The sequence below is a fragment of the Typopeltis vanoorti genome, chromosome 23 (assembly GCF_054136105.1).
Source record: "Typopeltis vanoorti isolate ZY-2024b chromosome 23, IOZ_Tvanoo_1.0, whole genome shotgun sequence".
NCBI classification, from domain to species: Eukaryota; Metazoa; Arthropoda; class Arachnida; order Uropygi; family Thelyphonidae; genus Typopeltis; species Typopeltis vanoorti.
The window spans coordinates 36,559,898-36,571,956 of record NC_143571.1 but is presented as its reverse complement, the minus strand read 5'-3'; the positions used below and the strand labels follow the sequence as shown (position 1 = coordinate 36,571,956).

Sequence of the window (12,059 nt, the reverse complement as noted above, 5' to 3'; positions counted from 1 at the left end):
TATATTTTTTTTTATATATATTTGATAGCCTTCATAACTCTCTTCTCCGGAAACGCTGTGTATATAAATACCTTCATTTTCTTTCCTTCCATGGATAGATAGATAGAGATAAAGGAAGAAACAAATAGATAAAGAGACTTTCGCACTACCTTTAAAAATTAAACGTATAAACGTATATATCTCCTCTATGTATCAATGTATATCCTCGATAAGTCTTGACTCCAGGAGGTGTTTATAATAATAATAAACATGAATCATGTATGTTCAAATATCTTTCCTTTTAGATCTCGCATTCTTATTTTTTGAATATGTGATAAAAATTGAAGTTGATTTATCGTGGCAATTTTTAAGCATTGTAACGTTTTTTGTTCTTTAAATTTTAAATTTCATTTAAAATTAAATTTTTAATTTTTTTAAATCTTAAATCCTCTTTCCTTAAACTGTAACGTAAAAGTTTTTAAAAAAAATTCATATGAATGCTATTCTGTAGACAGCATATAGAAAAAAGAAAAATGCAGAAAAGGAATGAAAAACGAATAGGGAAAGATAAGAATGCCTTGAAGAAAGTGAAGTTAGGGAAAGAAATTTTCCCAGCAAATATATCCAGTCTGCGTTTTACAGGCTATAATTGCCACACTCCTCTTCCCTTCTTTGTACTCATGTCGGTCCTTTGTTAGAGGTCCAAAGTTCTTTTAGTTACTGTGGCATTACAATTTTAACCTTGCCAAGGTCGAGCGAAACATTATCTCGTACTCTTTGACCCTACCTTCCATCCTACCACACCGGAGGGGCAGAAATAGTGACGCCTAGGTAGTAATCTCTGTGGAAGAAATCGTACCGCTTCCCACACCCCTGCTAAGACATGCAGGGAAGAAGAAGAAATTGTAAACAATGGCAAACAAAATTCTTCACAAAAGAGTTTGGGGGTGGTCCGTAAAAGGGAGAGTGCATACCCCTTAAGTTGTTTTCGGTGTTTCGGTGACCCACTGCCTTTGGGGAAAATCTAAACGAGTTTAACCTGGTTTAGAAATTTTGGAATTGTCAGTTTTGAAAAATTAGCGAATTTGGGTGAAGATAGTTCCAGCCAAGGGCGGATCCAGTCTTCACGTTTGAGAACAGATTAAGAAGGGAGAAACAAGCCTTTGTTCTTAGCATGGGATTAGCGAAAAGAATAATAATAATATTAATAATAAAATAGTCCAGAATATATTCTACAACGCTCTTAGTCTAAAATTCAAATTAAAAAAATTTATTACAAAGAACTCTAAATAAGCTAATTTAAAAAAAAAATCTTGGTTTTCTGATATAAATGCATGCTATTTTTTTAGCCTCATGCATATAGATTTAATCTTGGAGGGGGCGGAGCGCTCAGGATTTAACCTTTGGGGAGGGGGAGAGTTGAGTAGACGTTTTGCGAATACACACTACACATCGCATACGACCTATGACTGAGCATCTGCAGTGATCGCTAATTCATAAGTAGCACACAACATAAATAAAAAATAATGAATTTTAATTAGGAAAAGATTTTTGGAAATTTTTCTAGTGAGTTTTCCTTTTCTTTTGGGAGTGCCCGGGCCACTTGCCCCCCTGGGTGCGCCACTGATATGAAATACAGTATTATTTCTTTTATGAAAACCATTATAGTTGTAGTACTGACTATAATACTCAGCACTAGTGTTTCTGTAACCTCATCTGATATAACAGATCGACATTTAGAGGGAAAATTAAAAAAAAAAAAAAGAAAAGAAAAAGGAAAGAAAATGAAGGCATTTATATACACAGCATCTCCGCAGAAAGGAGTTATGAGGGCTATTAAGTGCAAATGCGTTGACAAAAATATATATTCCCATGCCGGGAATCGAACCCGGGCCTCCTGGGTGAAAGCCAGGTATCCTAGCCACTAGACCACATGGGAGATGTTCTAGTTTTTCCTAACTAATTCTTTTGCAGTGAAGACCAATGGATGATTATAATACTAGTGATGTTTAATAGGAAACCATAAACTGATATGATGTTGCCATCGATCATTCAACAACTCTGCAAACACGGTTAAGGTTACATTATATTTTGAAATTAAAATTTTAATTGAGCTTTTAAGTTAAAAGAATCAAAATCGTTTTCCTTAATATAAAATAAGGATAATTCCTATGCCGAGAAAAACATCAATCAATCAATTTATTTGAATAAGGTAAATTTATTGCTGACGTCAGATAGCTTCTGCAAAAACACCAGCTTTTTTATTCTTTCGTATGCCATTTTGGATTCTAAATGCATTGTTGTTGACACCAATCCATGTTTCCAGCAAATACTGCTCCAACTTATGAAGTCAATTATTATCATTTTGATTCTAAAAATTTATTCACGAAAATGCTGCTATAAGTAAATAAAGTTTATTTCTATTAATTAAATGTTAATTATGCATTTCATTTATGAATTTTAATAATAAATATTTTATACCTATTAGAGGGAATCTTTAAAAAATGCAAAAATTATAAACTCAAGGAGAACTACAAGTTTTATTTCTTTATTCAATTTAACTTATACAAATTCGAACCCCACAGCATACGCGTCAAATAATAGCCGCCGCCCCCACCCTCCTGTGGTCGAATTACCACAGCCTGAATTCACTGATAATTTTGCATGGGATGGGGAACGACAATTCCCAATCTCTCTCCCATTGTAACTCCTGCTGAAGGATCGTTAAGGGTCGCCGTGCAGTTTCGTTTGGGCAAAACAAAAAGTAGACTCAGAACTAACAGAGAAAAAATTCCGCGTTGTGCGGAGTCATGATGGAGTGGTCCCCCCCCCCCCCCCCCAATGAGTCATGGGACTCCGAGAAGTGGCATCTAATAAAAATAATGTAATATCTTCCCAATGCAGATGGAGTTAATTTGTTCTGCACAGGCGCTGTGAATAATGTAAACAAATACGACAGACAGCATACGTTTTGGTAAGTGGTATAATGCTATGAAATATTAGAAGCATGCAGTGACGAATGCAAGGAAAGAACGATAGGAGAAATTTAGATTTTCCTTCTAAGGAATCAGAATTAAGAAATATTCTAATGTAAAGTTATATTGAATTGACGAGTGAGGAAGCCTGCAAATGTTAAAAGAAAGCAGAAATACATCAGCAACACTGAAAGACGCGTTCGAAACAAATTGGAATGCTACAAGTGCAAAACAAACGAAAACGGGAAGACGAATACCGAAATAATGCATTTGTACTGCTTCTTTTAAGTTTCTTGCGCATTCGCATAACGTTGTAGTTGTCGTTCATTGAAGTCGATTTCCAACCTGCAATTTCGAAATACTTAGGATAATAAGTACACAGATCACTAAAGAAACGTGTCTTTAGAATTCTAGACGAGATGTCAACATGAGCATCATGTTGACATCATGTGGGCTTATCGATAAATTCAAAGAACTGACTCAACTCTGTTGCATCTGCAAACATGACTTTTTTATTATTATTGTTTTTTTTAATAGTTCATTTATCCCAGAAAGGTTTCCGAAACAGGAAGATGGGAATTATTTGTAATATAACCGGAATAATCCATAAACATTCTTGACAAGATAACAGAAACTGAAATCCTATATTAAACATTATAAAAATTCCTCCTTCGTTTCATTTCATTTGAAATATTTCCTGTTTGTTGGGTAATAATCGTGCAACATCCGTACCGAAGACTTGTGAAATACGATGGTGTTGCAAGTGGTGTAATTTTGACAGGATTCTTGCACATATCCAGTGTATAGCTTGGAAGTCATGAGTAGCAGCGAGTGCGAATGTTACGAGTGATATTCCTCACTGTTTATGCGATCAGTTTTGGTTTAACGCGTGTTATGTAAAGGTCTGTGATATTTCATAATAAATTGTATCTGAGAGAAACCGCGATCTCCGATGTCAGTATATTATGGTTTATTTTTTTTTATTATTATTCTTTGTTCAATAATTTCTAGATTGTAACTGAAAATAAATAAACCATCATGTATTATATTTGCAGTGTTTTTTTTTTAAAGTTTTATCACATTTAACACATACTAGTAATGAATGTATCTGTCAGATACACGCGACCCACGCTGCAATTTTTAGAGCATGACCTCCGCAGGGTTAAGGAAGCGCAATTAAACAATTTTGTCACACTACTGGCGAGCATCCTACACAGAAAACAGAGTAGACAACAAGATTCAATTGCCATACGTTGTTCAAAGTTCCCATTGGTCGTAGCATTCATATATATACACATGGCACGTATTTCTAACAGGCAAGTTATTCTCGTTTTATGACATTAAAACCTTAGGTTGTAAATAATCAGAAATCCCATGCATATGTATGATCAAAAATATCCGGACAGCTGGCCATCCTTATTCCCACTCTATTACGAAAGGCATTAATATGGAGCTAACAGCCTTCAATCTGCAAAGGGTTTTGACTAGATTTTGGTACGTTGCTGCAGTAATTCTCTTTCCTTCTTCTAGAAAAGCATTAATGAAATCGGTGTGTGGTGCCAGGCAAATGGGATTGAGATCAGGACTCGGCGCAGGCCAGTCAAGTGTTTCCTCGTGACATTCCTGCACAGACTTCGCTTCGTGGACGAGGACATTGTCATATTAATACAGGAAAGGAAATAGGGACTATTTCCCTATTAGGGACCCGTCAATGGAAATAGGGACTAAGCCCAAACCATGAAAAACATCTCCTAAACCATAGGCCTCCTCCAAGAAACTTCACAGTTGGCACAGCATATTCAGGCATGTAGCGTTCTCCTGGCATTCACAAAATCTACTCTTCCGTCAGACTGCCAGATGGTAAGCGTGATTCACCACTCCACAGCCCTGGTACGGATACGACGAGCTTTACAACACTTGGCGTTGCCCTTACTGATGTTAGGTTTCCATGGGTTGGGAGCTGAAGTTTCCAGAGTGACTGCGGGGCTATGGAAACCGATGTTTTTCAGCTTTCGAGTAGCGGGTGTGGTACTGGTCTTGCTTCTAGAGACATTTCGGAATTCCGTAGCGAGTGTTTCGTTTGAAGACAGGTGATATTTTCGCGCCATGCGCTTTTGTACTCTGGTTACACTGTGTGATTTCATGTGGCCTGCCAGGTGGCGATTGTGCTGTTATTGCTCCTAGGCGTTTCCACTGTATAATATCACTTAAAGTTTATCGGGGCAGCTGCAGGAAAGTTTTTTTTTTTTTTTTTTTTTTTTTTTTTTTTTTTTTTTTTTGCCGTGTTGCTTTTTTTCCTCATTTCCTCACATGATGCCTTTTCCTGGTATAAAGCTACAATGGAATACGTCTCTTTTTATTATAAATACTACCACTACTGTTACTACTACTACTACTACTTATAATAATAATAAATTGTTAGAAATAAAATAATATAATAAAATAATAATAGCACACTGTTTTTTTTTTAAATAATTTAATTGAAAACGATGAATAATAAAAATTTAAAATAATGGAAAATAATTTGTTTAATTTTTTTTCCCTTTTTTTTTTCCTTTGTTTAATTTTTTTTCCCTTTTTTTTTTCCTTTGTTTAATTTTGCTCTCAAAAATGTTAGCGCAGATTATGTTTTGTCCTAAGTCTTTGTTGAAGCTCGAATTTTTTGCAGCGTCCCCCCTTTTTTTTCTTTTTTAATTAAACATATAATAATTAAAGTTATTTAAACGTCTTATTCAGTCAATTTTTTTTATTTAACATTGATTATAAATTCAAAACGATTCGAATTGTATAAAATTAAAATTACTATATTATAATAAAGTGTTTAGAATTCATCCCGTTTAAAAAAAAAACCTTAGATATTTAATATTTTTTTATAATTTGGCGCAATGTTTAGGAAAGCTCCTAAACTTTAATTGTATTTGTTTGCACAGCGTTACATCAATAATAACGAAATGCAATTAACATTAATATTAATAATCCACATATACGGATCCTGATGTTTTTCCCCTTTGCTATTTTTGCTTCAACTGGTAACGATATATAATCCTTGTCAGTTTTAGTGTCCCTTGTTGTTGGCTACCTCCAGGTGGTTTCCATTTATGGGAAGAACTTTCTCTCCACATATCTGGAAGTTAGAAACCACCCTGAAGATATCATCAATCTCTGAGGCGCCAGCGATGCCTGGTGGTGATCGCTCTAAACTTATCTAGATTAGGATCTTCTTTACAGTTCCAATCGCCCCTCCAATTACCATTTCTGTACCACCACCCCCCTAAGGTAAACTGCAATTGTCTGAAGAGAATGTTTTCTCCTTGGCTAATTTTGAAATACAATTGCTGGACTTGACAAGCGAAGACTTATGGAGCTCCAAATTTGTACGTCTTGGTACAATAGAAGAACTGGTAAAAGAAAAATACATACTGATTTCACAGCGCAGTAGCAGACTGCTATAAAAGAACTACAGAAGGCAGACTCAATGATTTTCAATACTTGGAATAGTCTTCCGGACTCATATCATGAGTTGAAAAATAATTGCATTTGGTGTTCTCAATATTTTTTACAATATCAATATCAATTATTCATTTTTAAATTACAATTTTTAAATTGTTGTGAGGGACAGGTTTGGCTCTTCCGTCTCAAAAGTTTGCCGACCCCTGTCATAGACGAACTAACTTACCGTATGCCGTTTATCTTGTTGCTCATATATTCGTATGTATATTCCAGCACAAGGATTAACATTATGAGAGAGAGTATGGAACTTTCTCCACCTTTTCCACAAGCTACTTCGATATTTCAGTAGTAAAGGAGACGATTCCAAGGAATCGTTTTTTTCCCCCTTTTTCTGTTAGTACATATTTAGACTTAACTGATGGATAGCATCACGTGGAAAAGATGGTGCAAGTTCTGTATGCTCTCTTTATGGTATTATCTGAATAATTTGTTTGCTTAAACACTAATGGGCTAACTTCGTGAGAAGTAAATGATCCGTCTTTATTCTAAACAGGTAACCAATAGGATTTAGAACATGTTTAAAATATCTGATTAAGTTACCTCATATCACCAAGAAGAGAAGCCTTAAAATAAAAAAAAAAAAAAAAAAAAAAACATTGTCAGACCTATTTCCATTAGGGAATACGTGGTAATTTCATGGTGTTAAGAATTTAAAATTTTAAAATTTTCCCAAAAAATTAGGCATGACTTATTACGGCTTAAAACCTTGACCGCTTTGAAGATCAGGTGGTTAGCCCTATGTCTGTAGATGCGTGTGTTCACGGGCCGGTTTGTCTCTTCTGTGGGACGAAAAACCCGAGTTTCCGGGTGAAAAAAAAAACCTACGTCTGTAGGTTTTTTTTTCACCGCCTAACTCACCTTTCGTCAAGAGTAACCGAATAAAAGTTCCCCACGCGTTTGGCGGGAAGCGAACCCAGATCTTTCTCACAAAAGAACTTCGTCAATACCGATTGAGAAAATGAAGGCATTTATATACACAGCATCTCCGCAGAAAGGAGTTATGAAGGCTATTAAGTGTAAATGCGTTGACAAAATTATATATTCCCATGCCGGGAATCGAACCCGGGCCTCCTGGGTGAAAGCCAAGTATCCTAGCCACTAGACCACATGGGAGATGTCGTCAATACCGATTGAGCTACTTCTTTATTTCATTTTTTTCAGTGAATTATGTTAACATTTTAACTGCACATTCTAAATACACTTATCCTCCAATTATCCTGCACCAAAGTATTTCAAGACGACATTTTAATTTCTCGAGTCAATTTGTTTTCACAGTATCGTAGATTTTTTCTTGTCAGTCTGTAGCTATGCCTCTTGGTAGTGCATTTTAGCTCATCCCTCGTCTGTGTATTTTCAAAGTGCTTCCAAATAGCGTTCTTTGTCTAGGTGTGTTTCTTTTAATGTCTTTTAACAACAGCATTTGTGGTATTATTTCGAATTCACTCCTTCTGTGATAGGTACATCTGTAGGTCAGTCGGAAGGAACCTGCTCATTAGTTGGAAATATCTGCGTCCGAATCGCAAACGCACACACGCACGCACACACACACACACACACACACACACACACACACACACACACACACACACACACACACACACACACACACACACACACACACACACACACACACACACACACACACACACACGATACTTTTAATCTCACATCCACCAATACACACACCCTTATTAAGATCTTTGAATATGTTCGGATATTATGAGAGAACCGAAATGATATCAGTACGATATTTCATGTAATAAATGAAAACATCAAAATACAAAGAAATAGATGAATTTCAAATGAAAAACAAATGCTTTCATTTGCATGAAATGGGCATTTAAATGCATTATCTAACCTTCTTGCATTTATATCTCCTGTTTTTATCTTGAATTTTAATGGACATTTTAAAATATTTCATCATACTCTTCCGTGTGGACTGCAAACATGCTGATTACCCATATTTAATTGCTTAATCGTAACCTTGCTGACCTGTTGGGTTTTGAAATTGAGGACTGAGGAACTTGTTGTAACAATGCAATACGAACGAACAGGATTCTTTGTTTTGTTCTTGTCGTCGTTGTTTCTTAAGTAATATGGCCGACTCAAACTGACCATAATTTCATTTTGTGTTGCGACAGAGGAAAGTTAAAAATTAAAAAAAAGAAAAAAGAAGAAATCTAGAAAAACACAGAGTTTTTCTTGAGTTTTTTAAATAAAAAATTCTTTACCAAAGAATTACCGATTTATCGGTGATATTATAAATTCGTATTATTCCAAATATCGATAATATAATAATCTATTATCGATATTTGGAATCCTCTCAGACCACCCCTGTTACATGCATATTCAAAAACGAATCGACGCTAGACAAACACTTCAATTCACAATTCAGATGCAGATCCAGTTTTCAGTTCTCTCTACCAGCTTTTTTTTTTTTTTTTTTTTTTTTAAGGGCGTAATGCCAAATGTATTTAATATACATCTATGTATATTAATATAATAAAAACATATATAGGATATTTTTTTATTTAACTGAAAATTCAAAATTTTTTTCCAGATTTGTTGATGAGGATGTGAGAGGGGGGGGGGTGAATGGCCTCTTCCTTGGATCGGTTACTGTTTCATATCGTTATGAACATTACATGACTTTTTTTTTTTCCTTTTTGTAATTCTTTTTAGTTGCAATGTGTTATTGACTTTCCAGGAAGGACGGTATATCGATCTTGTCATCCTGTATCCTGTATCCTTTATCCTGTGCATCGTTAGCACTTTCCTCGAATTCATTTAAGTCACTTTCTGCAATGACTCGTCGATCGCAAGAATTGTTCATGTTGAAATTTGCATGAAATAAATTCGAGGAAAATGCTAACGAAGCACAGGATACAGGATCGAATTCGTCATATCGAACGATTCGATATGACTATTCGTAAGCACGGAATTAAGCTTTAAATCATTTCAAAATTAATGAATAGCAGAAAAATGGAAGAAATGAGATACACAACAACAGCAATAAGATGATCAACGGAAAGGAGAAATGTCAAATGACTTCTGACATCGAGACATTCAATATTGGCAGTTGTCACCCACAATAAATTAGCATCTTATATATACAATTGCTTAATTTATTATTTACATATGTGTGTGTATAATAATTTAAAAAATCCCATGTGGTCTAGTGGTTAGGATATCTGGCTCTCGTCCAGGTTCATGTTGAAATTTTTTTTTTTCCCGATTGGGATTTTAATACACATTTAATGGTGCTAATAACAAGCTTTTAATTTATGTACGTCGATGTTGAACATAAACACGATTTTAAAATGCATAAATCAATACAATAAGCAGAAAAGATCAGCAAGAACTTTATAACAGAGAACTTCTACTACTTAATCTTCTATCGGAGACGGCCCATGAGTGAACGTGGAAAGAGCTGAAGGTATTCCATGGAATATTCTTGGAATAAGTAAAATATAAACTAAAATTGAATATAATCCAAGATCTAAGAAATAGATACCTATTAATAACAAGTGGAGAACAAGAAGAAAACAAATCTATTGGATTTTGAGTTAACAATAAAATAAAAGATAAATTACAATAAGTAAAATACACATGAAAAAAAAAAAAACTGTCAAATCACAATAAGGCTAAATAAAAGTAGCTTGGATAGTGCATGTTTATCTTCTTGCAAGAGTTGTTGTACTGATGAACAAGCGGAATCTGTTTATGAGAACCAAAGACATCTCTAGCTTCTAGAGATGGGCAAATATTATTTTAATATTTTAATGCAAACGTAGCGAAAAGGAAAAATCAGAATGAATCATCTGTTGGTATTAATGGCGTGGACACAAGAAATTAAAGGGGGAAAACTGCTAATGGCATTTGCAGAAGAAAGAAATCTAAAAATTCTGAACCTTTAAAAAAAAAAAAAAAAAAAAAGAAAGAGCCCAATATAATTATTATTACATGATTACTAATGACTTTCTTAAAAGTTAATTAACAAACAGAAGTAGAAAAATTAAAGCTATCATTATTTATATAACTTTTTTTTGTTCTTTCCTTTTATTTATTTATTGATGGTGTCATTGGAAGGAATAAAAATGCTGTTGTGAATAGATTCAATTTTTTACACCAAAACCAAATGGTAAAAAACGCAGTTATTTTCACACCAAGATTAGGCTAAGTTTATTAAAATATTAATACGTTGCAGAAATCCACAAAATGTACCGACGAAATCTACAAACTTCACATTTTCATCTATAAACTAAATAAAAATAATTAAATAAAACCTTCGTTAACTTAGCCTGTGTTGTTTGCATTACTTAATTATTGTCGTTGACTGCCATGTAGGCAACATTGCTTGACCTAATGCCTCTGGGATACTAAGAATAGCCAACATCTTGCTCATACTGAATGCAACCCCTTGCTGATAACAAATGATGACTCTTGTATCTGGACTGGTCACATTATTATCATTAATTTGGCTCAGGTCATTCACTGGAAGGCAGCGACGCTCTTCACAACTGCACATACGTGGCATCATGGTGGACCGAAAGTCACGAACACTTTAAAACAGACTGACAGACGTACAAAGAAAAGGAAGAGCTGTTCTTTAAAACATTTTCTTGAACATTGGAAACGTCTTCTCTTAGTGATGTGCGGACAGTTCATACACATATTTACAAAGGCAAAATAACAAGAGCCGTATTGTGTTGAAGAACGAATTGCGCCTTAGGGTGGAGTAAGAAAGAGACCATTGGCATTCCGAGGAAGACTGGGCCCCCAGTTCGGTGACATTGAGAGCAATAAAAAAAATATATATATAAGATGCAATGTAAAGTGTGGAACGTGGGAAGAAATAATGCACTTACATAATCATAAGGGAACATAAAAACCACAATGGATTTATTTTCTTTGGGGATAATTACAAATGTTACTTAACTTCTTGTGTATGGATAGGTATTACTGGCATGCCACATAACATATTTGTTCGTTTTTTTAATTCTTTTTTTTTTCTCTCCTGTAATTGTGAATTGTCGTAGCGCCGCTTGCAATCTTGAGTATTTTTAAAACCAGTTTTTTTTTTTTTAGGAAGAATAACTACTGCACATTTCTCTTTCTCTGAGAAATGTGTTTCGCCTATAATAACATTTTTATGACGGACTATAAAGTATTTTCTAAACTTTTCCAGTTATATAAATTCTTTTTTATTCTGCCAATTTTTGTGGCAGAATTAGACAAAGCACTTCGACCAGATACACAATTATACATGACGAATGCCATACATTATCTACAAGGTATCGCAAACTGGGAAATCCACAAAATCATTTCCATACGCTTGTCTGAACAAAATGACACTGTTATCGAAAATTAACTCCAAACTAGAATCAGAAGAATAATCGATCGGACTGTTCACAGATCCATAAGGAGAATGTTGATGTTGATTTCTGATTACCTTAATGCAAATAGAAATGTACAGTAGGTGTCTTTGTGAGGTTTCATTGTTTATTTTCTTTCCTTTTTTTAAGGCACGAAAACTTACCTTTTAGTTTTGATTTGGAATAAGTTCAAATTCCAAAATCAAATGAACTAAGTTAG

At 34.5% G+C, this 12,059-nt stretch overlaps 2 non-coding genes across 2 annotated transcripts; both read right to left on the bottom strand.

Annotated features, from left to right (window-relative positions):
* Positions 1–1,846: 1,846 nt before the first annotated feature.
* TRNAE-UUC (transfer RNA glutamic acid (anticodon UUC)) lies at positions 1,847–1,918 on the bottom strand. The gene has a single exon. It is a non-coding gene; the product is annotated as a tRNA-Glu (tRNA).
* A 5,587-nt stretch (positions 1,919–7,505) lies between these two features.
* On the bottom strand, positions 7,506–7,577 carry TRNAE-UUC (transfer RNA glutamic acid (anticodon UUC)). The gene has a single exon. It is a non-coding gene; the product is annotated as a tRNA-Glu (tRNA).
* Between the last annotated feature and the right edge of the window lie 4,482 nt (positions 7,578–12,059).